Source organism: Magnolia sinica, chromosome 3 (assembly GCF_029962835.1).
Source record: "Magnolia sinica isolate HGM2019 chromosome 3, MsV1, whole genome shotgun sequence".
NCBI classification, from domain to species: Eukaryota; Viridiplantae; Streptophyta; class Magnoliopsida; order Magnoliales; family Magnoliaceae; genus Magnolia; species Magnolia sinica.
Window position 1 is genome coordinate 111,441,712 of NC_080575.1, and position 23,901 is coordinate 111,465,612.

General features: G+C 38.1%; 2 pseudogenes; both read right to left on the reverse strand.

Moving 5' to 3' along the window:
• Positions 1-3,825: 3,825 nt before the first annotated feature.
• On the reverse strand, positions 3,826-7,776 carry LOC131240723 (protein C2-DOMAIN ABA-RELATED 4-like; annotated as a pseudogene).
• Positions 7,777-8,944: 1,168 nt separating this feature from the next.
• On the reverse strand, positions 8,945-9,719 carry LOC131240720 (small ribosomal subunit protein eS10z-like; annotated as a pseudogene).
• Between the last annotated feature and the right edge of the window lie 14,182 nt (positions 9,720-23,901).

A 23,901-nucleotide genomic window follows, 5' to 3' on the forward strand; every position in this document is an offset into this window, starting at 1 on the left:
TTCCTTTTTCCATACATTTAACAGTCCTAATGCCATGCATCATGAAATGCACTTGGGCTAGAAATTATGGGCCAAATACCATGGCTTGAGCCCGAAGGGTTGGGCTTTCCTTTTGAATTGGGCCTGCATAATTTTCCCTTCTTTGAAAGAACTATTCCTTGAGTTCCAAATATGATACAATTTAGAATTGACTTTTTCTTTGATAATTGATGGTGTAGTCCGACGATATGCCATGTCGTCTTCTTTTTTTCTCATTTTGAACTATGACATCTTATAAGGCTTATGTGTAAGAACTCTACAAGGTGGGCCTTATTGATCAACGGTCTGGATTGTCCTAAGAGTTGAATAATATGATTGGGTGCACCTATAGACCTCACTAAGTTGTGAAACATCCATAATTAGTGTAAGGGGTGGTGTGCTACTACTATGATACTCACACAGTGTCTTGATAGAACTGGGATTACTAATTTGCGTGGAGCCTTTCAGGGAGAGGAGTTTTGATGGGTTTCAAACTCCTCTACCCTCTCGAATATAAATTAGAGCCGGTCCCCAATCCAATACACCGACATAAGGTACGGCCCAATCACAACTTCTCTAAAGGGTGTTAGGAGAGGAAGAACTTGGCAATTCAATTTCACAGCAATGGCAACACAACAAGGTAAGCCATCTTCTTCATCGGTCCTTCATATCTAATGCACAACAGATCCTACGGCTATCCGCATCCAGATCTTACATTATGGTGTTTCAACAATACTATTTATTACATACATTCTTACCACATATGCACCAGGTAAGAAATATACAAGTACGTAAGAAATTATCATTGGGTGCCTGAGGGGCAGCCGAAACTTTGAGAATAATAAGGCTTTCACTTTCATTCGATCCAGTCATTTCATCAAGTAATTCTTAAGCATCTTCATAATAAAATGGCTTGTCATCATCAAATTTAATGTGGTCTTCATTCCCTTTACCTTCATTTGGTCCAGTCATTTTATCAAATACTCCATAGGCATCTTCGTCATAAATCGCCCCGTCATGATTAAATTCCATGTGGTCTTTGTTACCTTTAATTGGTTCAATTATTTCATCAATTTGAATTGATGACATTCGTATCATCAAATATCCTCTTCCTCTTGCCATAAGAAATAAAGCTCAATCCAAGTACCGAACTTGTTTTGATATCATTTTGATATAACTCCCAAAAGAAATACAATAAAGAGAAAGAAAGAAGAACTTTGTTATCGTAATTCGGATCAAGAGTGCACAAGCCGAATTAGAATAAGAAAAGGAAATGACTTGGGGACTCACTCACCCAAGGGTTGGGGAATCACTCACCGTGGTACATGCGAACGAAATCGAGGGCATCCATTGGTCATGGCCCACCATAAACACGGCTAGGTATAAAAATTTAGACTGGACCACTCATCATATGGGCCATAACTTGCAACTTTAACCGTCATTATGGCCAATCAGGGGTTTGGTAATCCAGATATCTCATAAAGATGAGACGATTTTTACGGCCACGCACTCGCACCATAGTGTAGTGAGGTACTGAACCCATGAACTCATGTTGAAACTCATGAGCTGATTCTACTCACTCGATTTGCCTTGGGATGAGTAAAAGCAAGTTGTATTTACTAGCTTGAGTCAAAAGCCATGTCGAGGTCGAGCACTAGGTCATTTGACTCAACTCACCTCGAAACTTGACTTGACTTAGGCTCAACTTAGCTTGATATCGACTTGACTCATTGTTATAAATAGTTGCATTTAAAAAAAAAAAAAAAAAAACTTTATCATTCTAATCTATTTCAGACAACCCCTCCCCCTTTTTCCCCTTTCTTGGTTCTTCCCAAAATCTTAACCTTGCCCAATCCTAATTCCCCATCCATTCCCTTCCCGTTTTGTGCCAAAGCAAAAAACCCTAACCCTCTCTCTCTCTCTCTCTCCACCATGCCGACCATCAACTGACAGCTACGAGCGATAGAGAAGCCGAGAACTCTATGGAGCGTAGGTCTCCTCACCCTATCCCTCTCATTCCTTTTTATTTTTATTTTTCTTTTTGCTTCATCTTTATAGCCAGCGAGTGACAGAGCAAGCTCGTAAGACTATTGAGGCTAGCTATTCCAAAAAGGCAAAAACGCTCTCGATGCTGATGTACTCTCGCTCTCTCCATCCAACCCTCTCTCTCTCTCTCTCTCTCTCTATACATGTATGTATGTATGTATGTATGTATTTCATCTTGAAACTATCTATCATCCAGTATTTTGTTTTTCTATTCAGTCTAGTCTTTCACATCTTCAAACCCTCAAGCATAAGTTTATATGGTAGAGGTGGGTACCATGGATGATGAGGCAGTGATCTGAACCATCAATTTCATGGCCCAGATGTAGATGGTCAAATGCCAATGTAGAACACTAGGGTGAATGTGAGCTATAGGTTTATTTTCATTTACTACACCAAAATTATGAATTTGTGACGGACCAAATTCGTCGTAAAACCAAATAAACGACGGCTTTCGTCCGTCGTTTGTCCGTGGCTGTTTATTGTCGCTTTTTTTGCGACGGATACGATCTGTCATAAAAATAACAAATTCCGTCTCCGTCACTAATATGAAGTGAGGGACGGAGCTCATCCTTCGGTTGGAACACGACGGATTTGATCCGTCGCTTAAATATCTGCCAAAAAAATAAAAACATAAGATTTATTTGTATTTTTTTATTTTTATTTTAAATCTTACACCTGATATCATTCAGAAAATAATTCACACGATTGTTTAATAAGAATCTCATTCACAAAATTCAAAATTTTTGGCTGAATAAGAAACTGGACTAAATATCAACGTGTTTGGATGCTCCTTTGGCCTTACGAAACTGAACTAAATATGTAGTAATAGCCAAAATTAAGTCAGCTACTAATGAAATACCATAATGTAAAGAATATCTTTTGCCCTGAAAGCTAAACAAATGATCATTATAATTATGTCCCATCAATTAAAATACAAATCCAAGAGATACTTTTATTCTCAATATTTGTACAAGCATCCAAATCAAACATGACACAATCAAAACAAATGAGAAATGGTAAAGATGATACATAGAACCTGTAAGTTGCTTCCATTGATGTTGCATGTTTGCAAATTCCATGGTAAGGCTGCGGCTTTAAAAAAAAAAAAAAAGGGATTACAAATAAAAACACACCTGGGTCACCACCTAGAAGAAGATGAGACTCCAACATTTGTCCCAGAAGCGTCAATGTGTTGCACACCTCCAATCAATGTTAACGCCATCAAAAGGTTTTAGTAGTCAAAATAGTAAATGTTAGCATAAACATAAATGATGACACTAGAAGAAAAGAAGGGCTTTAACCTTGGTTCAAAACCGTGGCTTAAAAGGTTAAAAATTGAAGCTAAAGCTTTTAGCCTCAATTTTAGCAACCAAGGTAATGACTTTTATAGCCTTAGTTCTTCAAGTGAAGCTAAAATAACCTTTTTAGCATTAGTTGTCTCGAAATGAGGCTAAATCAAAATTTTAGCCTCTGCTGTTTCCAACCGAGACAAGATCAAAATTTTAGTCTTAGTTGTCTCCAACCAAAGCTAAATTTATTTTTAACCTTGGTTCTCAACAACCAAGGCTAAAGCCTTTAGCCACAGGAGTTGTAGACTCAGTTTGGATAACTGGGGCTAAAGATAAATTTAATCTCTGTTGGCATCAACTAAGGTTAAATTCAATTTTAACCTCAATTCTCAACAACTGAGACTAAATTATTTATTTTAATCCATTCATAAACCTATGCATAATCATTCATTTATTCAATTAAATACAATCATTCATTTTAATCCATTGCCACAATACCAATAAAAAAAGTTATCTATTCATACAAGCACAATACTAATAAAAAAGTTATATGCAGTTGCATTCTCTGAAGTACCATAGCTAACCCACCAGCCTTCATTTTCAAACTGATCAATGGAAAGCTGCCTGACCATACCACCCAAAGCTCCCCCCTCTACAGCAACAACTTGCAGATAATTTATAAGCAAATTGAGTGATTTCAGAGTCAACATACAGGAACAGAAGCAACTTCATGTTAGTAGGTTAAAATAGATTTAAATAGGCGGTATTTAACTAAGAATACTATAAAGACATACCTAATAGTAAAATGGTATCCTTTTCCCTACTCCAGATAAGCCAAACCTACATTGTGCATGCAGGTATCCAACAAGTACCCCACTGAATGTTAACCTTTCCATCACATTCTAGATTAAAAATCAAGCATGACTTGACCCATAGTATGAAATTTGTTTCGAGTTTCCCTAAAAGCAGCATCAAGTATGTGAATAAAAACTAGAGTTGGAAGCATCCTCCAGCCTTCAGTCCATACAAGTGGATCCCAATGGTTCAGGGATCTAAACCATTGATTTTATAGGCCTAAATGGTGGGACCATGCCCCAAAAATCTCCCCAGTGGAACAGTCCTCACCAGTCAGACAGTGACCTAGAAATAGACCAAGAGAAGAAACTACATCAACGGTCAACATCCAACAAAAAATGGCCAAACATTGGATGGTTAGGATCTAAATTTCTGGGTGACTTTTGGGTCAGGTCCATCAACAATAGACGCACCAAATGCAGCAATCTGGATGTTCAAACCATTCACCTCGCTTGTATGGACACTAAACATACATTCAAGCCAAGGATAATATAATATCTAGAAATACAGAGCATTTTCTTCTCTAGAAACTCTGACCTGGAGGGCTGATCCACTGCAGCTGCAGTTCCACATCGCCGCATTCAACATGACTAAGTCTGAGGCAAATTGTCTTGAACAACCTTCCCATCCAACCAAATGATGCGACTCTCTTCAGCCAGGTAGTTCTTCCTATTGGGTTCCAGTCTCTTCACTATAGTACCACTTGGAATGCATTCCAGACGCAATCTTACAGCCTCCATAAAAGGCTGGATGTCAAACTCAGCATCTCCCATTGGGTCATCTAGAGTGAATGTGTCATGATCAAAAACTTCAAGCCTGACTGGGAAAATAGGTTCTGTAATAGAAAAGGTTAAATCTTCATTCCACTCAGGATTGACATTCTTTTTCACTACATGAGTCTTCAGCTTCTGTTTTCCCATCTTAAGGACCACAAGGGTCACTGCTCCTGACGTCTCTGACTGCTAGGTTTACTCCTCTTACAACACAGACTCTCAGAAGCCCAAGCACATTATCCATCTTTGTCGTCGAAGGAGATGCCATCCCTCTCCCTCTCCCTTCTCACATATACACATATATGTACATACATAGAATGGAAGGGACGACGGCTTGGTCGTATCCCTCCCTGGAAGAAAAAACAATGCAAGTTCAAGCTAATTAGAAAGCTCAAAAAAGAAAGTTCAAATATGTCAGTAATAATCGAATACTCATGTAACATTGGGTAATTATCCATCTATTGCTCATGGTATCAACTTGAATTTCAATCATCCATGTATAGCACAGTAATTCACATATAGTAACGCTCATCAAATCAAACCCAACTCATTATCAAAAGCAAAGTTCTTAGATTTGCACCTTAATAGCACAAAGTAATGCTTACTAACTATCCAAAGTGAGCCCCAAAACTGAATTTTTCTTTCACGAAATTTCTTGAATCCAGCCCACGAGCAATGAGAATCTGAAACAAATCAACGTAAAACAAGATGGTAGGTAATGCAGCCCAAGAAAAGAGTTCGCCTTGCCAGCATGTCCCTGGGCCCACATACTGAGATGGTCCAATGGTTTCAAATGTCCATCATCTTTTGAGTATTACAAATAAGCCACAATCCCATAATCATGCTGCCAGGATGAGCTCAACAGTCAATTTATGAAGCTGAACGCAGGCCATTGAAGTTCTTCATTTTAGGCCCTGTTTGGTTGCCACTTCAAAGTGATTTCATCTCATTTAGTTAACAGTATTATGTATTAGAGATCATAGTTTAGTTTATGTAAATTATGGGTTATCCAGAGTTTTTTATCCTTATGGAAATCTCTAACGCACAATTAACATTAGGATGCGTTTGGTTGCACCAATTGAAATTTCATGATATTTCACCGTGAATCAGTCCAGTTTGGTGAAATTTTTCATGAAATTTGGTGCAACCAAATACACCCTCATATAAGATGAGATGGACTCATTTTTAAGTAGCAGCCAAACAGGGCCTTAGTGTCTGAATTCATCTACAGAGTTATGGTAAGTTTCTTACCATGACCCTAATAGAATAGAATCCAGAACATGGGCGGTTCAGATTTAAAACTACATTTATTTCCTTGTGTTCAAATTAATGCTCGAGCTAAAACAATTAGAAGCAAGTGCAACCGCTCTGTTATCATGTATGATGTCCAATAAGCCTGTTTGGATTGGTGGAATCTGTAAAGTAGATTTGGAAAGGAAAACGTTACAAATGAGGAAACCCATGGATAAGAAAACCTTTTGAAAAGAATCCTAGAAAAGGTTGTTTCTTTTAGTTACCATGATTTCCAAAGAAATGTGGAAGGGTCAATGTTCAAAAGGAGAGATTTCTCTCAAGTGTGGAAATGCAAATTATTAAGTTCTTTGAGGAAAAGGAAATTTCTTTTTTTTAAAAAAAAAAAAGGCAGCAGCAGCAGAAGAAGACCATCAAAAGAAATACTGTTTTCGACATGCTACTTTATCATTGAGGAGGGCCCTTAGAATTTTGAGCTCAGAACCCTTACCTCAGTGCACCTAGTGTCTTTAACTGCACTAATGATGGGCATAATTTACCGAATCAAAGAAAATACAAAGCCAAAAGGCTCACCATTAGCAGGAACACGTACTTTCTTCTTTTTCTTCTTCTTCCCTGTATAGAAAAACAGAAAATGGAATACCATTAGAAGACCCTTAGTATTCTCATTACAATCTCATTTTGTAAGTTGTCATTCAGGCCAAAGCTCCCTATGTGCATCCAAAGTGAGACAACCAAAAGAATGTGTGTGCATGTGTAAATATCGTTTCTAAAAATAGAATTAAAAAAAAAAAAAGTGTTAATATCATTTACAAAGTCTACAACTCATTCACCAGGATCACCACCAGGCAGTTTCTGCTGAACTTCTTCCTCAGCCAATGGAGCACTCCCCTGTGACACTGGTTCCCTAACACTCATTGACTCTGGTGTCGCTTCGGATAAATCATCATTTTTGGTGGCCCTACTTCTCTCCAAAGATGGCTGTGGGACATTGACAGCAGCCTAACCTTCATTCAGTCTCCTTTATATTATGAGTATGATCTTCACGATGATCTGGCAGAGTTTCCTCTTTTGCAGTGGCAGAAAGAGTAGGGGATGGAGCTTTAGGCAGTGGACATCTGTAAACCTATGGAAAAGTGAGTAATAGAAGTTGTCTATAAAGCATTAGGAGCCATTACAAAGGAATTTGGCCTATGTTTCTCCAGATTTTCAAGAAAAAAAATACACCAATACCGCCAATATCTGAAATGTATCAACCAATATTTACCAAGGCATATCAGTTTTGAAGCTGGCTGATACATTGCTCCGACACTGGTGAACAGTGAAGGAGCTGCATAACAAAACTGAAGAAATTGTGAATCGGTGAACTCACTGAAGAAAATCAGAAATGAGGATATCACAGTTCGAATTGCATTCATGGATTACAGGCTTGACTCGAACAATAAAAATGAATCTGCATTTTTGCAAGTGCAAATTGCAAATTGCAAATATGGTCTAAGGTGAGTGTTTCCGTGCATTACAGTTTACTGCTTTAAAGTTTGACCAAAAACATGCCTATTGATGCCCAATTAGCAGCCTTGCACGTGACCACCAAATATAAAAATATGGATCCATCAGACCACCTTTCAAGGGATTATCTTTGAAGTCTAACCAGAACTGCTCAAACTTCATCAGGGATATCAGTATCTGATCTTAGTTCATTGGCTCTCCTGGAAAACAAAAGATATGCAAGTAAAAGTGATAAGTAGAATATAGAAATGCAAGCAGATCTATTTTCTTGCAGTAAAATAGAAATATACTTCCAGAATCATGAGACCATCATAAGGTCAACAAACATGGAATGCATTTTTCAATACTAGAATACTAAGTGATCGTTGGAAAATAAAATTTCATACCTCACATGGTTAGCCATTAAAACAGGATCAAGGTCACAGTGGACATCCTTTAAATCTGGGGACCATTTTGCTGACAAAACCCCTGTAACAATTATGTCATCTGAAACAACCACGTATCAGTGAAACCCACATAAAGAGCTACAAATAAATGTTTAAAGACCAAAATTTCCCAGACTGTAAAATCCAAACTCTTTGAATATTGGCCTAGCAAATAGACGTTTAAGCTACAACGTAGTCTACATTCAATGGAAATAGGCCAGCAATTCAGGTACTAAAATCTTCCAATCTGGTGACTTTTGGGGCATCACAATCCACGTTGAGGCCCATTAGATCAAAGATCTGGATGCCTTTGGGGTGGTGCGGAAAATGGAGTTGCATTGTGGGATGCCTTTTTCTGCCCTTCTCAGCCCCAAATCATGAATATCTGGGGCCCCAATGCACATAAACAGGGGCCCCACACATCAGGCCTCACTCACATCAAATCAAATAAATAATAATAATAATAAAAGAACGGGGAAGAAGGAAGAAGGGAACAAGGGGCGTGGACTCACTTCGGCCGGTGGAAGGTTGGATGGCCGGATGGGCTGGCCTCTTCTCGTCGAGCTCCTCTCCACGTCTCTCCCTCTATCTGTATGAGAATGGAAGAAGGGGAGGAGGTAGGACGGTATGACAGAGAGAGAGAGAGAGAGAGAGAGAGAGAGAGAGGGGAGAGTTTTTTTTTTTTTTTTCCTAGTGGAGCTTCATCCATCACATTATTAAAAAATAAAATTTAAAATTTAAAATTTAATAAAAAAAATAAAAAAATAAAAAAAATAAAAAAAGACTCTCAAAATGAACTCATATCTAGTGGAGTTAAAACCTTCTCAACCATCATCAAAACAACAAACTCCATGGTGTCTGCTTGCCAAAATCTGAAACTAAAGCCCAAGTGTGCAAAATTAGGGGACTCCGAACCAACACATGCACTAAAGATAGACTGGAGCTTCCCAGACCTGCACCAAAACCACCGCCTCCATGCCCGAAGACTGGCCTTCCTCCAGGACCCCTAAATGAAGGCTGGAATTCAGGTGGAGCTCCTCCCTTGTCACCACCAAACTCACCCGGAGGCCCCCTCGGGCCTCCACGATAACCATCGCGGTCCCCACCGAACAGTGGACGATCACCTTCAAAGCGAAGTGGGCCCCGCGGACGATCCCCAGGTGGGCCACCGCCCATGGGCCTGCCGGCAGGCTTCACAGACTTCTTCAAAGTGGCAGGGACGATCTCGGACGGTAGATTGAGGTAGTTCTGGAGGAACTCGATCCCATCGTTGGTCAGATACAGTAGTGCATCCAAGCGAAAGTCTTGCGAATGTATTCCTTGGATTTGAAGCTCTGCATGAGCTTTATAACCTGGAGATTCGGGACATCGATATCCGGATGCTTCGCGAGGTTGTAGTCCTTCGCATAGCAAACACCCTCTTGGAAGAGGTATTTGGAGATCTCCTTGCGGTTCTTCTCTGGAATGATCATCGTTGCGAGTTGGGAAGAGCGAGTCGTCAAACCCTAGAAATCTCTCACTCTGTAATCGCGAAGGAGGAGAGTTAGGGCCGGCGCACGCCTAGCTCATATGAGAGAGGAGGGGGGGAGGGGGGAGGGGGGTGGGGGGTAGCGTTATTGCCGTTGTGGACGGCATCGGATTGCATATTGAGTTACTCGGTAAACTCATTTGGGCCCACCTTGAATGTATGTCGTCTATCCATGCCGTCCATCCATTTTTCCATCTAATTTAATGGGTTGAGCCCAAAATTGAATCATATCCAATGATCAAGTGGATAATGCCACAGGAAACAGTGGGGCAAATGATTTCCACCGCTGAAACCTTGCTAGGCCCCATAGTGATGTTTATTTGTCATCCAACCTGTTCATAAGATCATGCAGAAATAATGGATGAAGGGAAAAAAAAAAAAAATTGAACCAAAACCTCATTTGGCCCCCAAGAAATTTTCAACTGTAAATGTTCAATTCATCTGTTACCTGTGGTGTGTTCCATTTGAAAATTGTATATGCTTCATTTTTGGGTTCAAGTACTAAAGTTATCTGATAAAATTAATGGACGGATCGGATAGAATACATAAATTATGGTGTACCCCATAGGGTTTAATCAGTACCATAAGCATAATTACTACGCAATCTGCTCTGGCATCTCAACATTTGGCTTCACAATCGAGCCTCTAAGTTGGCATACTAAGTAAACTCTGTGGGACCTACCATGAATGCTTCGGGTTTATCCGCTCCATCCATCCATTTTACCACATAATTTTAGAGAATGAGTCAAAATATGAGGCAGATCCAATGTTCGAGTGGACCCCATCCATTAAAAACTTCTTCAGGCTATAGAAGTTTTCGATCACTATCCCACTCTTTTCTACAGTGGGGTCCACTTGAAATTTGGATCTGCCCCATCATTCAGATGTACCATTCCATGGTGGGCAATGGGCTTAAAACTACAGTCAATCCAAGAATTAGGTGGGCCACACCATATTCTATAGTTGAGAGAGGTTACACTCCCGATAAAACATTCATAATCATATATTGGGCCCACCTAGATGTAATTCATATATCCAGCCCATTATTTATGTGTTTCCCACTTAGATTAGGGTCAAACCAAGTTTCAGCTGCATCCAAAACTCACATGGGCCCCGCCAAATACTTATATATATTTTAGGATGTCTTTGCATAGTTTTAGATGCTATGGTCCACCTGAGTTTTGTATGGGGCTGATTTTTGAGATATCGTATGACCTAAATGGGACACATCAAATGCATGGTGTTGATGTTCTATACATGTCATGATGGGGTCCAAACATGACCTCACTGGAAGTTCCATGAGGTCACCTTATAGTATCATTTTCGTTAACTCCTTGTGTTACTCTTACGTTTAGGGCCCACCTTTATATATTTTCTATATTTCCACACTATTCATATTTTTCACCTGTTACCCTGGATTTGCGCCGCCTAGTCGTAATCGGCTGAATTTTGTAGTATACCTTAATTAGCACATTATGAATACATTTGACCGTTTGCTCAAATCAACTTTAGAATGACTTTATCATAGAATTAAATCAATCTTAACATTATAAGTTATTCTTGCCATTACCATTCATTATAAGTTATTCTTGCAAAATCTCATTTTTTTTCACCAAACTTTTCAATTATCTTTAAAATACAAATTCTTTTTTTTTTACAAAATCACTTCATTTTTTTATCTTTTTTTTTTTTTTTTTGCAAAATCTCATATTTTTTCAAACATTGTCAAATTAAAATCAAAATTTTGAACTTTTTTTCAATAATCAAAATTTAAAAAAAAAAAAAAAAAACCTCCCAATTTTCATTTTCAAAATGTAAAATTTTTGCCAAAAATCTGTCTTTTTTAAATCTCATTTTCTTTTTCAAAATTTAAATCTTTCTCAATCATTATCAATTTTTAAATCTTTTTTTTTTCAAAATCTCATTTTTTTCATAGATAATCTCAATTTCCTTTTAAAAATCACATCTTTTTTTAAATGTATATTTTTTTAATCTTAATTTTTCTTTCAAAACTTTCAACAAAATATCATTTTTATTATCGAACTTTTCAAAAAAATTTTAAAATACAAATTCTTAAATTTTATTTTCAAAATCTCAAATTTTTTCCTAAAATCTTTTTTTTTCTCTCAAAAAATTTCAAAATGCTGATTTTTTTTCTTCTTCAAAAGCACCATTTTGTTTTCAACTTTTAAATTTTCTTTTTCAAAATGATATATATATATATATATATATATATATATATATATATATATATATATATATATATATATATATATATATATATATATTCAAAATCTCAGTGTAAATATAAATAACTTTCTTTTAATTTCAATTTTCAAACATTTTCAATTATTTTTCAATATCACAAAAATTTTCAACTTCTTTATTTTCCTTTTCAAAATGTCTGTTTTTTGTTGAAGTATCGATTTTTAATATCATTTTATCTTAAAATTTCAATTCTTTCGAACTTTTCCATTTTTTTTAAAAGTATTTTTTCGAACTTGTCAATTTTATTTTATTTTTTAAAATACTCTCATTTTCTTTTTCAAAATATTTTCATTTTTCCAAGTTGTCAAATATTTCACATTTTAAAAAATCTTTTTAATCTTCTTTTTCAGGATATCATTTTTTTCTTGAAATCAAATTCTTTTTTTCAAAATTATCAACTTTATTCAATATTCTTTTTTTTTTCCCCAAAAAATCGATTTTTATTAAATCATGGTTTTTTATTTTTCAAAATCTCTTCTTAGACATTGTTAGATTTTTTATTCTCAATATTCTTTTTCAAAAGATATTACAAATCATTTAAGTATTAGTTTTAAATAATAAAAATTAATAATAATCTCCACTCATTCGATATAAAAACAAAATACAAAATTCTTTGCATTCAATCAAAAATAATCTTATATAGAAATATGTACAATTAAATCACTGAAATTCAATTAGAAAACAATTCTTAGACCCAAAAAAAAAAAAAAAAAAAACATTATTTCCCCACCATATTTTGTAAAAAAAAATAAAATGTTCAAGGTGAAAGTCATTTTACTACCGACCGTAAACGGTTGCAAAAGCAACTAAAATCCGTCGCTACTACCGTTGCAATAACAAAATCTGTGACGGATTTAATTCGTCACAAATTTGCGACGGACCAAAATCCGTTGCAAATAGGATTTTAGCGATGGAGTTTTGTCCATTGCTAAATTTTGCGACTTTTCACCTACGGTTTTTGGCAGCAAGTCTGCCGTAAACCAAGCTATTTTTGCGATGGACCAAATCCATCGCAAAATTCGTCGTAAATTGCATAGTGATATTCTTTAACTAACCATCATTCAATGGTTATGATTCTTCCAATCTAGCGGGTATTTGGGGCGAGGCCTCTCGATCGTATTGTCCATAATAACTCTAAAAATAGATGGTATTATCTGTTGGAGAAGATGGCAATCATAGACTTTTAATTTGTATTTTGTAGTAAAAAAAATATAATAAATTGAGAAGGGGTGTCGGAAGGGGCCGGTCTAGTCGATCCAAGCTGCCAACTTCTCTGAGAGGCGGCAGGCGTGTTGGAAGGCTGAGAAGGGTTATGGCCCACTTGTTCAACTTATTGGGTGGTCCTCTACACTTGCTGGGACTGTAGTTGTTCTAACAACTGTTTCATGGAGTTTATTTTATTATTCAGCATTTCGACCTACTACTCAAGGGAGTTCAACTGCCCTCCCCTATTGCGAGATCGTTGAGCTTGCTTTGTACGACTGGAGTCATCCTGCTGTTGGGAGGTGGAGCCCCGGTGACTCTCAGGTTTTTCTGGTAGCATAAGATCAAGCAGAATAGGGGAGACTCAGGTTTTCTTCTTCCCTCTATCCATTGTGGTTTATTTGGAAAAGCGGGAAATGTCTTTAATATCGCTTCTGATAGACGATGTCAAACTGTTGATGCAGTTTTCCGGTAGACACTTCTTAGACCCTTGGGTGCCTACACATAAAACAAACAAGGAAAATCCTAGCTTATATAGGGGACACTCCAATGTCAAAGTCAGGGATCTGGGTCTTTGTAAAAATGATCTTAAAGGAAAAGAGTCATCAATGTGTTAAAGTTTTTGAGTTGTATTTTTGTGTGTACCGTTCACCATTTAGGGGCTTCCCTATTTATAATAGAGAGAATATCACATAGTCGGAGATCCTTTCTGTTTAGGACTCCTAATATATCGGAGATTTTCCTGAGATTTTCAATGTCCGAGATCTCTGGGATTCCGATCCTATCCCCTAAGATCTCAAGAGAGACTTTCGGGCTGTTTGCTTTGGATAAAATCAAACGTCAGTCAAAAGTCGATTGACACGGTAAAGGCAGACAACACCTTGGAGATGGACAATACCGAGCTATCAATAGGTCGATATTGTTCCGATAATAGTACCGACCAAGCAAGTTTGAGATGTCCTTGACTCCAATAGTCTTTAGCTACCTTTGCTAGATCTGACAATCCCATTAAGCTATTCTTCTGGGAAGCTCGTCGGAGGTCATGTTGACCTATGGTTGTGCCGACCTTTCGAGCAGCTTGACCCATTGGTTTTGCCGGTTGTCGGTTTGCCATCCTTTCATGGGTCACCCCATTTTTCCCATAACAGGGCTCATGCTCTAAAATGATCTAGTAAAATGAATGAACAGATCATTGTGGTCCCATGTAATTTTGATCTCCTTTGAGCTGGAGCTCCTCGAGTCGTCAGTGCTTGTCTTGATCTGACAAGTACCCACACCAGCTAAGTTGGTGGTTTGTGGTACGCCAGCCAATCCGCTTCCCCAGATTCAAAGGCGAAGTATTGCATGAATGTATTCCAGCCGACATTAATATCAAATTAATAATGGAAACAAAGGACTATAGGCACTGCTGACAGTTTTTTCTAGTATCAACTACTAAACTACTATAATTGGGTTAGTGCGGGAGATCCTCGATTATTTGAGTAAGGCATACATAGTGATCGGTTAATTTGGACCTCTCACAGTGTTCTTGGCGTGATAGAGTTTATGTTATTCACTATCCCTCGTACTCTCGTAGTTGTCCTTGAGAGGGCGTTTCTCTACAAATGTTGTAGAATAAGGTTATTCTACAACAAATGCATGTGCCGAAAGTAGCTCATATGTTGTGTTTTTTAGAATAAAAATAAATTTCAAAAATAAAAGTTATTTTTAGAAAGTAAATAAATATATTAATTATTTAAACTTTTCATAAATAGTGTGTATAGCCAGTCGGTAAGAGAAGGGATTTTTGCTTATGCAACCAGGGTTCAAATCTCCTCAAGGATGGTGCTTCCCACCGTCCGCGCACGCGCGCGCATGGCGTGGGCTGTAGGGCTGCTTGGGCACTTTTTGGCGCTTTATTAGGAGCACTTAGCACTTTGCAAGGAGCAATAAAAGCCTTAGTCTTTTTGGCACATGGTTCAATTTTTTGGGCCATGGTACCCTGATGCTTTATTACCTTTTTTGTTAATTGAGAGTAATTGTGACATGATTGTACATGTGGCACCTATGCCATGTGTCGCTTATGTGGATATAGTTTTTCCTGTTGGATAACTGCTTTTGTCTGAAAAGGTACAGAAATAACTGTCATAGGACAAAGAGTCATGTCCTCTCATGGAAGGCAATTATTTGCTGTGAATGGGTATGGATTTCTTGAAGAGGCACTTTAGCACCTCTTCAAAAAGAAATCCATAACCTTTCAATTAATATAAATCCTGGATACTATAATCCAGAAGGAGACACTCTTAATCCTTGATATTATATCATCTTCTGTGCAATTACTCTCGATCTAATCTCTTGCTGAATATTTTCTAAACGTCTTAAGGCATATCAGTGTCAAAACTAGAGATCTGTTCAACACTTAAATGTGTAAATTTTTGTGTTGGAAATCGGATTGAGAGTTCATTGTATCCTGAAGACAATTTGCAGATTTCCTTCATTTGCACTTGCTGGAATTTCCAAAAAAAGGGCAGCAAATCTGTCTTGAGAAATTGACTATTCTAGTCGAGCCTTGAACCTGATAGATCTGATCGTTTCGTTATAGTTTTCTTCTATCCTCCGTTGTATAAGAGAAACACTTACATATTCTAACATCATGTGCGTACACATGTACCACGTGGTGCATTGGTGTGGGAATCCATTATGCAGATGATCTCACCGAATCAGGTAAGGCCACGAGTCAGGTGGCTGCAGTTTGTGAAACAAATTCGAGATGCAAGAGAGCTTTACTACGTGCACACACGTGAAGTAATACCCAGTAAATTTCACAATGTGCCAGCATGGTACATACGTGTGAGATTCAATCCATCATCAGGACATAGTCGAACCTTTTACATGTTAATTTTCCAAAAAATAAATCTTATCCACTCAGCATATAGGCTCCATTATTTGAAACAAGTTGAAGTAATACCCAGTAAATTTCACAATGTGCCAGCATGGTACATACGTGTGAGATTCAATCCATCATCAGGACATAGTCGAACCTTTTACATGTTAATTTTCCAAAAAATAAATCTTATCCACTCAGCATATAGGCTCCATTATTTGAAACAAGTTGATAGATTAGAAAACTTTAGCCAAGTTTTTCAAAACCGCCACATTTGTTTTGCAAACTATGGCCTACTCTAACCTGTGGATCATCATTCTTTGGCTAGCTAGGGCATCAAAATAGTGGCTTCTTTCTGATGGATGGGTTATACATTTGTTGTGTACAAGCCATCCATCCCGTGCATCATTGAGTCCCGCTAGTGGGATGACCAAAAATCAGGTATGGAATCATCAGCCAGTTTAAATTGGAAGCGGATTGCATGGCGTGCCACACATGGAAGCAGATTAGGTGTTACCAGGGTAACAATTTAGTAGGTATAACCCTTATCATGGGGCCCACCTCGACAGTTTATTGTATATCCATGCGGTCCATATATTTTTTCAGCCCATTTTAGGTGGTCCAAAAAAATTAAGCAGGACCAAATTTCAAGTGAACCACACCACAAGAAAATATGGTGATTGAACACCACCATTAAAAACTTCCTATGGCCCATTATAAGTTTCCCGTAATGTTTAGTTTCCATCCAACATGTGAAAGTGAAAAGGTATAAAGATTAGTTTGAATCAACTTTTGTGGCTCACACAAATCTTTTATTGATCATTCACCATTACTTCCAGTGGTATGGTTTACCTGAGATTAATTTGGATCTGCTTAAGGTTTGGCATCACGTCCTCAAATTAGATTGGAAAAATAGATAGACAACGTGGATATGCAAATAATTCATCACAATCGGCCTTACACAGTCAGGGTAACACCTAATCCACTTCGGCCACACACCACCCACCTGAGCAGTGGGTTGACGAGGCAAAGTTTTGTGGGCCCACTATGATGTATGTGCTATATCCACACCGTCCTTTCATTTTTCCATATTATCGTAGGATATGAACCCAAAATTGTGGCAGATCCATAGTTCAAATGAACCACACCACAGAAAGCAGTGGGAACAATAACGCTCATTGTTAAACCTTTCTAAGGGCCTCTTTGTTAACTATGAAAAATAGTACCTATCGCGGAGTTGAGAAAATGCACCGCATCAAGAGTTGTTTGTTATCACCGAAATCGAAAAGCTCCACCATGTTGCCTATTTGTCATCTAACCTGTTCATAACCCGACAGAAAACAAAAATATTATCTTGATCCAAAACTTCTGTGCCCCCAAGAAGTTTTCAACAGTGGATATCATTGTCCACATTGCTTTTTATGGTATGGTGCACTTGAGCTTTGGATCTTCCTTATTTTTAGGCTGATGCACTAAAATGATTTTGCAAAATGGATGAACGGTGTGGATGTAACAAATACATCATGATGGGCCTACAGAACTTTGCCATGCCAACACACCACTCAGGTTGGTGGTGAGTGGCACACCACGCAATCCCCTTCTGTCTAAACTATAGATGAAAGGGAAAGCCACCAAAAACTTGTAAACTCTTGAGGTGGGCCACATAATGGGTGGAACGGTCTGATTTTTGGGATGTCTTCTTTTTACTGTGGGGAGACCATGTAGAACAGGTTAGACGCCGTACAAAACACTCCGGTGGGGCAGAGAGGCAACAGTTATTTTGATGAACACCACTTCCTTGGATAGGAAGGCAATGCCCCTCTCTCTATCTCACTTCCTTCGGGAGGAAGTAAGCACTTTTTGACTTTTTCTCACTCACTTTTTAAGAGGGAGAGAAGATCCATTGCACTCGGAAGACTTGACTTATAATGGCGTTTGGACACTAAGGGCCTGTTTGGCCGGCTGGATTAGATGGTCCAATGTGGGATGGAATTGCATCTGGTCCTGTGCCAATTCCACTCCATGTTTGGGAAGAGTTGAAAAGCTGGAAAGTTGGCTGGATGGAATTGTATCGGGTCCGTGCTAATATCACTCAATGTTAGCAAGTTGTGTAGGTCCCACCATGATGTATGGGCTATATCCACACCGTCCACCCATTTTTTGAGATCATTTTAGAGCATGAGCCAAAAATCCAGTAGATCTAAAGCTCAAGTGGACCCCACCATAGAAAGCAATGGGGATTGAATACTTACCGTTGAAAACTTCTTTGGGGCCATGTAAGTTTTGGATCTGCCTCATTTTTAGGCCCATGCTATAAAAAAAGGTTACGAAACAAATGAACAGTTTAGATATAACACATGTATGTTATTGTCAATAGTTTCAAATGATGGTGGTTATATCCTTTCAATGTATCACCATATTACAAACTAAAAAGGGTTTTAAGCTTATCCCACGGTGACAGGAACAGTCCCTGCCATAGGTAATAATGATGTTTTTTTGAATCCCATCACTCCTAATACCGTGGGATCGGTCCGGCCAAACAGGCCCTAAGTCGCATCAATGCATCAGCACGGTCCATCAGTTGTAACACAAATTTCACGAAGTCACACGTTTGCTAGTTAGCCATCTTGTTATAACCATTCATTTTCCCAGCCATGGGCGGAATGGTTAGCATATCCTAATAAAAGCGATTATGTGGAATCATATTATGTAATCAACAGTAGAACGCAACGAATAGATGGATGGACGGGTTGATTAGAACTGTTTTTCCATAAACACCTATAACCGTCCATTTTACAAGAGATTGATTAGATGATTTAAATGCTTCAATTATAGTGATTTTTGCATTGCAGCTCATTGAACCTGTGATTGAGCAAATGAACGGCTTAGATTGATGAACCGTGCTGTCCAAGTGACCCAATGCAACTAAGAGCGATATAAATTATTCAGCCTTGATAGCAGTGGATCATTTCTCTATTTCACTTTTGAGGAGGTATATGATACTCAAGGTGCGTACGACGCTCCATACTCGGAAAATCTCAATGGGCATACATTGACTTAAATTAAACAAAATTACGAAACCACTTTCTCCAAGTCACAGTCCAAGATAATATTTGTTGAACAATCGTAACCTCTGATTAATGGACATTTGTTTATTAAAGTTGGACATGGAATGATTTTCATTTTTATCCATCAAATAAGTGTCCACCAATCCAATGTTCAGATTATCAAATAATTGTAAATTTTGGTCTACTATACATGAAGAATAATTTGAACTGTTTGATTGGACTTACTTATATACCATTTATGCAACTTTTACCTCATTTGTGACTTCCTGAGTATCATCTTTCACACTGCCTGAGTATCCAAGTTTTCTTCCGTGCTCTTACCGTCTCACATTGCTGCTTCTCTCTCCTGCTTTTTAGTTCTCTCTTGCTGGACCCTTTTCTTTTTAGAAAATGCTCCAGCGCTTCTGTGCTCTTACCGTCTCACATTGCTGCTTCTCTCTCTTGCTTTTTAGTTCTCTCTTGCTGGACCCTTTTCTTTTTAGAAAATGCTCCAGCCTCCTTAGGTCACTATAAGTTATAGTCCTCCTAGTTACATTGAGATACTTAGACAGTTCAATCCATTAATCTACTGTTCATTTGGTCCATCACTCATTTTTATGGGCTATCCTACAAAACTTACACTAATCCGATGATCCAATCATCCTTCATCTGGCCTTTTTTTTATAGCCCTTCTTTCTCTTATTCAAAGATGAGATGGTGAGAATTTCCTAAAAAAAGTGATTCATTAGAATCATAAAAACGAACCTTTTTAGTGCCAATCTTCACCATTCTATTAAAAGTCACTGATCAAATGGCTAATATTTATCGGATCTGCATGATACTTGCATGCCAGCCCAGAAAATGTTCTTTTCACCGAGTGAAGAGTCTAGATTAAAGTATGAGAAATTTACAACAGTGGACCCCACCTAGTATCCATTGGATATTCTTGAAGCAATACAAACTTAACATACTCACTTAGATCTCCTCGCACGGATGATAAATTCCAGGACGAAAATACCCCTCCTTTTCATGGGAACGGATTGGGTACTCCTGCCACCCGCTAATGGCGTATCGTCGGTGGTCCGTGGGACCCACAATGATGTATTCTTTTCATCCATGCCGTCCATATATTTTTCCAGATCATTTTATTGTATGAGACCAAAAATGAGGTATATCCAAATCTCAAGTGTACCATATTACAGAAACAGTGTTGAATGAGTGTCAACCATTAGAAACTCAGGTGGAGCCCACTGTGATGTTTGTGAGAAATCCTCTCCATCTAAGTTCATTCATAGGGTCACAAAGACCTGGATGAAGAGGAAAAACAAATTCATAATGATCCAAAACTGTAACCCCTAAAAGGGTTTCAATGGTAGACGTTCAATTCCCCATTGCCTTTTAGAGTGTGGTCCACTTGATAGATAGATCTATCTCATTTTTCGTCTCAAGCCTTAACATGAGCTCGCCAAATAGATAGACGGTTTGGATATAACAAAAACCTCATGATGGGACCCACAAAAGCAATATAGCAAAAAATAAAAATAAAAATCTACAGACTGCTGCGGCACTGCCGCCGTAGAATTTTTTTTTTTTTTATTTACATGGAGAACTTTTTCTCTCTTACATTTTTCTCTAATACATAATTATGTAAATGTGTATATATAAGTATATAAAAATATTTTCCTATCTTTTAATTCATTTTTTTGCCTATGTATTTAACAAGCATATCTCCTAAACTAGAATGATATCTTTTTTTTTAACACATGCACACACACCCCCACACACTCACACTAGTGGAATTTCATCACCTATGGATACTCGAACGCTTGACCAAGTGTTGAAACTCCTAATAGTCTACCACCTAAGAGGGGCAAACATAAAAATGAGCGGGGCAAATTATAAAAACAGTGGGGCAAATTGAAATATGAGTGGGGCAAACTAGAAAAATAGCGGGGCAAACTGAAATATGAGCAGGACAAACAAGAAAACAGTAGGGCAAATTGAAATATGAGCAGGGCAAATTGAAATATGAGCAGGGCAAACAAGAAAAATAACAAGGCAAATAAGAAAAATAGCGGGGCAAACTGAAATATGAGCGGGGCAAACAAGAAAATAGCGGGGCAAACAAGAAAAACAGCGGAACAAACTGAAATATGAGTGGGGCAAACAAGAAAAACAGTGGGGCAAACTGAAATATAAGCAAATTAGAAAAACAGCAGGGCAAACTAGAAAAACAGCGGGACAAACTGAAATATGAGCAGGGCAAACAAGAAAAACAGCGGGGCAAACTGAAATATGAGCGGGGGCAAACAAGAAAAACAGCGGGGCAAACTGAAATATGAGCAGGGCAAACTAGAAAAATAGTGAGACAAACTGAAATTTGAGTGGGGTAAACAAGAAAAACAACGTGGCAAACTGAAAAAATAGCAGGGCAAATTGAAATATGAGCGGGGCAAACAAGAAAACACAGCGGGGCAAACTGAAATATGAGCAGGGAAAACAACAAAAACAGCAGGGCAAACTGAAATATGAGCGAGGCAAATTAAAAATATAGTGGGGCAAACTGAAATATCAGCGGGGCAAACTAGAAAAATAGTGGGGCAAACAAGGAAAACAGTGGGGCAAACTAAAATATGAGTGGGGTAAACAAGAAAAACAGCAGGGAAAATTGAAATATGAGAGGGGCACACTATCTAATTTTGCTGATGACTTTGGAACTTTGAGCATTTTTTCTTTAAGAGTAATGATCTCCTACAACCGGTTGTTGGATAGCATACAATACAGTCCATCTAACCTGTAAACCTATCATCTGCCTGGGACATGAGGGCCATGCTAAAGGAGGGACTCACCTTGAAGAATCATTTGGTGAAAAAACTAGGCCATTGTGCATGAAAAAAAACAGAGAGTTTAAATCAGATATGCTGATGGTTTGCTTCCATGTACTCATAAACATTTTCCTCAGTTGTAGGTCATCTGGTATAAAGAGTTTATCCTTCTTTACTAACCAAATTCCATCGCCAGACGCAGTCTAGGAGGGCAGCCTGGTTATTTTCAAGTACATGAGTCCAAAAGGAGCAACACTTTGCCAAACTCACTTCATAAGACAAAACAGCAAAAAAGAACCACAGAATTTAACAAATGGTAACTGCGGGATCAATCATATACTGAAGTATTGAAATTCAGCTCTTTGAGAATCTCTTCAGTTTTGGGGTTCCAATTTTCATGCTTGCCCCACTCATTTTCATGTTTGTCCTGCTGAATTTCATGCTTGCCCTATTCATTTTCATGCTTGCCCCGCTGATTTTCATGCTTGCCCCGCTCTTTTCATGCTTGCCCCACTTTTTTTCATGTTTGCCCTGCTCTTTTTCATGCTTGCCCAGCTCATTTTCATGTTTGCCCCGCCTATTTTCATATTTGCCCAGCTCATTTTTATACTTGCCCCGCTCTTTTTCATACTTGCCCCGCTCATTTTCATGCTTGCCCCGCTCTTTTCATGCTTGCCCCACTTTTTTTCATGTTTGCCCCGCTCATTTTCATGCTTGCCCAACTCATTTTCATACTTGCCCCGCTCTTTTTCATGCTTGCCCCGCTCTTTTTCATGTTTACCCCGCTCATTTTCAAAGAGCTTCAAACACTTGATATATCGAAGATTAAATCTCGATATTATCGAGACACTCTCAATATATGTCGATACTTGTATCTTAAACCAAGCTTACCTAGCTGAAGTGATTATGTAACTTTAAGTAAAAAAGTTACTTGTAATTGATCTTAAACCAAGCTTACCGAGCTTACTTATCTCAAAGAAGCTACTTATCTACTACTGTAGGTATACAAAATAACAATTTCATTAGAAGTGAAAGAAGGGATACGCCAAGCAAAATGAAAAGAATTTACAATACATAGAAACTGTTTCGTAGGTACCTTAGTGAGCATTCATGCTTTTATGATGCAACGAGGATCTATTGCGTCAGAGAGGATCAAATACTATCAATATTATCTAAGTAGCCTGAAATTGAGCGAGGCAAAATGAAAATTGAGCGAGCCTAGCATGACAGGGAGCAAGGAAAATTGAAATTAAAGAGAGCTTAGCATAAGAGGGAGCGAGGAAAACTTAATAGCATACTTTAGAATTTTTCTGCTTAATCGCCAAAATTTTAAGTTATGATGTATAACATACTTTATAATTTTGGTGGACGATGAAATGAACTTTATACTTTGTCCCACTGTATTTTCAGTTTGTCTCGTTATGCTTGTTGATCAAGTTCAATGCACATAGAACTCAATGCTTGACAATTGCTCTAGATCTTGAATTTCATGTTTGCCCGCTGAATTTCATGCTTGCCCCGCTCATTTTCATGCTTGTCCCGCTCTTTTTCAAAGAGCTTGAAACTGGTATGGATTCCTTCGTTGTAGCTCGAAATTCAGCGGGGCAAACATGAAATTTGGAGGGGCAAACTGAGTGGGATTCAGCATTTCATGTTTCCCCCGATCAATTTCTTGTTTTCCCCACTGAATTTCATGTTTTCCCCGCTGAATTTATTGTTTCCCCCGCTGAATTTCATGTTTGGCTTGTTCAATTTCATCTTTTTCTCGCTCAATGTCGAGGTTCCTTTCTTCAATGTCTATGTTCCCTCCCACATATGGGGTTTTAGTGTATACATATTTTGATGAAAACGGATGAGTATTGAACATGATGTATTTCAAATAAAACATCATTATGGAGCGTAGCAAGCGTAATCGGATTGCGTACTGAGTTAGTCAGTACACTCCCATTATACTAAGTAAACTCAGTTGGCCCCACATTGAATGTATGTAGTATATCCACG